The following is a 6168-nucleotide window of genomic DNA, read 5'->3' as shown; positions in this document are numbered from 1 at the left end:
GTTCCTCCCCAGTTCGATTTATACTACCTGAACGAAAGTATCCGGATACTTATTAGCTCACATTAATGTGGCTTGTGTCCACCATTATCCTTTGTACCGGCTTGCACTCTGCTAGGGAGATTTTAAGTGAGATGTCTAAATGTCTGTGGAGGATCTACAGCCCTTGCTTCCTCAAGAGCCGAAACCAAGCAAGGTCGTGGTGTTGGACGTTGGTGTCTGAAGCGAAGTCGATGTATTCTACATCATACCGAAGATGTTTCATCGCGTTCAGGTCAGGACGCTGTGCAGGCCAGTCCATTTCAGGAATGTTGTTGTCCGCGAATTATGCCTCATAGATGCTGCTTTGTGGCAGGGTACATTGTCTTATTGATACAGATGTCGTCTCCGAAACGTTCCTCTACTGTGCGCAACACACAATGCTTTGAAATGTGTTCGTATCCTTCCGCATTTAACGTTTGCTTAACGTCAATAAGGGGACCACAACCCAGCCGCGAAAAACACTCACGTATCATAACTTTACCTCCTGTGTACTTCATTGTTGGCGCTACACATGATGGCAGCAGGTAACGTTCTCTAGGCATTTGCTGAACCTAAACCATTCCAACCAATTGCCCCAAGTTCTAGCGAGATTCATCACACTGACGCACTAACACTCGTCTTTAATATTGATGTTTTAGATACACGTATGCAAATCAGGAAATTAGAAACTCGAAGATAAAAAAGACTGTTATTCACAAACGTAATTTTGTAAATATTGATTATAATATAATTATTTGAATTTCTGAGTAATTGTATCTGGAATTATCAGTACCGGGTAAATACATTTTGTCGTCCGGTAGGCATAAATTTAACGTGCCTTCCACAGCGAGATCATAGATCCCTAGATTACTAAACCTTCGTAAAATTTACTATTGTACGAGTAGTAGTGTATAAAGCAGGACATTTTGTACTTAATTTGGTATGTAACGTATCTACCACTGGCAATCTCATAATTGTAATTAACTAATGCATAACCTATAAATTATGACTTCCTTTGAATAAAATGTGGGGTAGTAATCTTTACAATGTTTTAGTAGCAAGAGGCATTTTTCCCCTTTAGTGTTTCAGGGTTAGAGCACTAGTTCAGACACAACAGTGGTAGAGGAAGGAACTCACTTGCTTACTGCTTACATCAGGTAAATGTAGAAAAATGTAAATCGAGGTGACTGTACGGAAGTCTTGAGTCCAGTACCTTCCGAGGAGGTGTTCTAATTTCGAATAGCTGTTTTTTCCGGTTAAGTATTTTTCGACGGTGCTCTGCATCCAACTCCTCTTTTTTGTGCTGAGAGCCACTGATCTCGGAGAGTAAATGTGTGTGTACGTGTGTGTGTGTGTTTGCACATCCACGCTTACGCATGTAACTGAATTATTATTGTCGGACAAGTATTTCGACTATCTCTCTCTCCATCACCTGTCCTGCGTTCTACATACGCACCGTTTCGTGTCACCTGCTGTTTATCCTCGTAAGTAAACATTAAGTAAGCATTTTATTTCTGTCACTTTTGCAACGGTGTATACTGTATCGCATCGAATACCCACGACGTGTTCCATTTGCATGACTTGCGTAATGGGGGCAACCGATTTGCGTCTTTACCGTCTAGACTGTTTTAGATATCTTAACCGAGCGGCGTGACACATTATTTAAGATGCTGGACTCTCATCATTCGTCGAAATTTAGATTTATCGTTATTTTCCTTAAACATTTACGACGAATTCTGGAATAGCTCCTTTGAAAAGGAATTTGCTGTCCGTCATTGGACATAGACCTTGGTGACAGGGAGAAGAAAGGAAGATTAGGGTTTGTCGTCCCATTAACGACTAGGTCATTAGAGACGGGATATAAGCTCAGACTGGACAATGTTACGGAACGAAATCTGTTATATCCTTTACCAACTAACTTCCCCAAAATTCAATCTTCAAAACTTTAATATTGATGGCCAGTTGCTATGTGAAGGACCAGCTCTTTCTCGTATGAAGCTATAGATATATTTTATCGTCAACGACGATCAGTCTGTAACGTAAATCTTTTAAATACTCTTTTCTGTAAGTTTGAGATGGGAAAATTTTAGTTCCAAACTGACGAAGTGGAGGACTTGCGGAAATACGCAGTAGAAGTAGTTAATGTGTATTGTAAATGAATGACACTGTTAGGAGCCCTGGTGATCAGTAAACATCTAGCACACATTCATCATTTAATTTTAAGTGACTCGCACTACGCTTAGACGCGAACGCAGAGGGTGTTGATTTTTGGAAATATGGATTTGTAAATATTGATTTTAGAAGTGTGAAGATATTCAGGCGATGCTGTTGCTACATTGCTCGAGTGTATTTATGATGAGTTTGAGAAAGATAAATTTTCGGTGTGATTTTTCGTTATTGACTGGGCTAGGTTAGTTCGATTGTCGACACGAGAGGAAACAAAATTATCTATTCACAGGGCTTGGACTCAGAGTTATAGATTCTCCTCTCCTTCACCTTTTAAATAACGAATTACATGGCACAGTTATATTTTTTCCATAAGTGAATTTTGTAAAGATTGTTATAATACAGAAAAATAAGTTTCACAGTTTTTAAATGCTGTTTTCTTTAGAGGATACAGTAAGTTCAGTTTCTTTCAGTGGCCTCTTACTAAAGTTTTATTTTTGTGATCGTATGTCACCGAATTGCACTTAGTGTAACACCGATGCTAAAGCGCAAACTGTCATCTGATGAGCACAACTGCTTTTCATTGCACTTGGACAAGGTTTTAAATCGTGAACTGTAAATTTGTGGTATGATTTTACGGGATCAAACTGCCTAGGTCATCGATCCCTAAGCTTACACACTACTTGATCTAACTTAAACTAACTTACGCTATGGACGACACACACACCCATACCCGAGGGAGGATCGAACCTCCGACGGGGTGAGTCTCGCGTACCGTGACAAGACGGCATAGACCGCTCGGTGGCAAGGTTTTCTACACATTATTACAGAAATCACAGTGCCAAGCATTTTTTTAAATTTGTGTTTGCTGTTGACCATCACCTAAGCAAAGTTTTCTTTAGCTGCTTTGCTGCTGCGTTGCGTTTTTACATTCACCACTTTTGAGCAGTGTCGAGTTTTAATTACCACAGAGTAAGTTTTGAATGTTTGTTAGGCCAGTTTAACATCACTGCTAGGACACAGTAAGATTTTTTACACTCAAACATTGCATTTCAACATTATTATCAGGGTTAGTTCCATTAAAGTTTAGTTCAGATCTCATTTCTTTTGTAAGACATTCTTATTCTTACAGCGCAGTGTTACATTTTCAGGTGCGTGTGTCATTTAATGTTCGGAATTTTACTTAGTTTTAGTACTTTTTTCAAAATTATGTTTGTAATTTTATACAGGATTTTGCTTATAGTTTTGTGTGTTGGAACTGCAAGACACACTGTGACGTCACGTATTGTTCCACTGTTCACTGAACTGCAAAATACATAATTTCACAGAATAATTTCTTTAGTATACAGTTATAAATTTTCTAATTATTTCAGTAAAAGTTAATTAGAATACAGCTACGCAAATTCAGACAGATTCATTTCTTCAGACAGCATTTACGGAAGCATACCTCTTTCACTGTTCAGTTGACAGATCGTCCTCATTACATCACACACACATACGAAAATTAAGAATAGAAGATCTGTATATAAAACAAAGCAAACAAAACGGTTATATCTGTTTCAGTTGTATTTAGCTTGTATTTAGTTCTCTGTTTTATTTTGATTGTCAGTGTATTCAGAATTCAAATGAAACTGCACGGTTCCAGAGACCTTTTCAAGGCCTTTAAAGGTTTCAGCAACCATAAAATTTCATTTGAATAAATCATCTATGCCTGGGTTTCGGGCGGTGATGTGTTGTTCCAGTACAATTGGAAAGCCTCTGCCATGTTGTTTGAGTATAGGGGGTATACCAAGTGGACTGAGGTCATCGGTCACTAGGCTTAGACTTTGCTTAATCTAACTTAAGCTAGCTTACGTTATGGACAACACACACACACCCATGCCGGAGGTAGGATTCGAACCCCCGACGAGTGGAGCCGCATGAACCGTGGCCAGACGCTTTAGACCGCGCGGCTACCCGGCGCGGTGGGGTTGTTGCCAGGGTTGTAGAGGTGCCTTAGTAAACAAAGTTTGGCCTGATATGAACCATTTCGATATAAAATAAGTTTGAAAATCGGATCAGTTTCAGATCTCCCGCTTCGCGGTACGCACCCAGCGGAGACAATGCGCTCTCACCTGTGTGCTCTGCAGGGGCGCATGGCGTGGGCAATGTTTCGAGTACAGTGCGGAACATCCCTGGAGCACCACAGTTGCAAACCTATCAGTTTCTCGCAGCACTCTTGTAGAAAGACGAATAGGGTATGTGATATCATAATTACAACAGGGGCAGGCGATGTCACCCTCTTCTATAGAAGTAAGTTACAGGAATTGTGAAACAAGCTGTACATTATGTATGTACCGCACGTGCACCATCTCTTCCGTTGAGAGTGTAAGTAGGCTGAGTAACAAATCTTTCAGAGACTTTCAAGCCTTCTAAAGCTGCACAAGTCGAGTGTTGATGATGTGATTGTGAAGTTGAAACACTATGAAATAACCGAACTCATGTACCGATGGACAGGGACCGTCAAGCACTGTGCAGGCTAGCTGTAAAACATCGTATGGAAACAGCGGAAGAAATCACTCGTGACTTCGAAAGTGCTACGTGCTGTCCAGCTAACACAATAACCGTGCCCAGAAGTTACAAAAAATGGGCTGCATTGGTCGAGCAGCTCTTCATAAGCCACACATTTCTGTAATCAATGGTATGCGACACTTGACATGGTGAAAGAGCAACGCAACTGGACAGAGATGACTGGAAAAAGAGGGATCTGGAGTGAGGAATCATACAATGCCTGCTGGCTATCCGAGGAATGACTTGGGTTTGGAAAACGCCTAGAAAACATTACCTGCGGTTATTTGTAGTGTCAACAGTGAAGTACGAAGGAGGTGGTGTTACGGTGTTTTCGTGATCAGGGCGTTGTCCCCTATTTTGCGTAATAGAATGCTGTCTGTGGAAGGATATTAACATATTTCACAGCACTCTGTCGTGGTACATAGAGGAACAGTTTGGAGACGATGGCTGTCGTAAACCAGCATTTGTGAGGCAGTGGTGTGTGGAAAGTAACATTCCTATACCAAATGGAACAGCTTTGGGATGCGTTAGAACGCAGAATTAGCTTCAGATCCCAGCGTCCTACATCATTACCTTCTCTGGTTTCGGCTCTGAGGAAGAATGGACTTATCATTCCTTCACAGACATTCAGATACCTCACTGAATGTGTCACCAGCAGAGTTCAAGCCGTCATAAAGGTACAGGATGTCCAAATACTTTCGATCAGATAGGATAGTGTATGTGTCGGTAATTCAATTTACACGTTTCCTTCTGACCCTACGTTTTCAACGTTATACAATATATTGCTATTTCCTGGTGGATAGTCGACGAGGCATTTTTCAGAATTTGTTGTGTGTAAAATTTGGTTTTGTTCCTCGATATTATACTTGTAGTTTCGGACCCAAAAATTTTAAGAACTACAATTTTTTGTTTTTATGTTTTGATGTAGGTACAGTTGTTAACCGAAACCCAACAGAATAGCAAGACTTGTATTTAAAGTAAACAACAGGTAGCTAGTCAATGGAAATCATTCCGCGAAAGACTAAGGACCAACATGATCACATTAAGATGAAGAGAATCCGATCTTTACAAATAGCTACAGAATCTGGCAAATGATAGAAAATTCCTCTAGAAGATAAGATGATTTTAATGGAAAAGCAGGACAAAAATTAAATAATAATTATTTTCACTGGATATTCTTTGGGTGTAAAACAGTAGAGATCACAGACATCAGACGTTGGTATTTACCGAGAAGAACACGACTGTCATTAGCAAACTCTCGCAAAAGGCTACAAACAAAAAATACACAATGCTGTTGAAATGTATACTCATGGTCAGAAAAAAAAAGGAACATCTTGAATGACTAGAGGTAGTACCTTCATATTCACAGGACATGTACATTAGTATATTCTACAGACATTATTAGCATTTGAAGGTCAAAATCGATATCGCGGT

Source organism: Schistocerca piceifrons, chromosome 2, assembly GCF_021461385.2.
Source record: "Schistocerca piceifrons isolate TAMUIC-IGC-003096 chromosome 2, iqSchPice1.1, whole genome shotgun sequence".
In the NCBI taxonomy this organism is placed as follows: Eukaryota; Metazoa; Arthropoda; class Insecta; order Orthoptera; family Acrididae; genus Schistocerca; species Schistocerca piceifrons.
The sequence above is the reverse complement of the archived record's forward strand: the minus strand, read 5'-3'. Positions refer to the sequence as shown.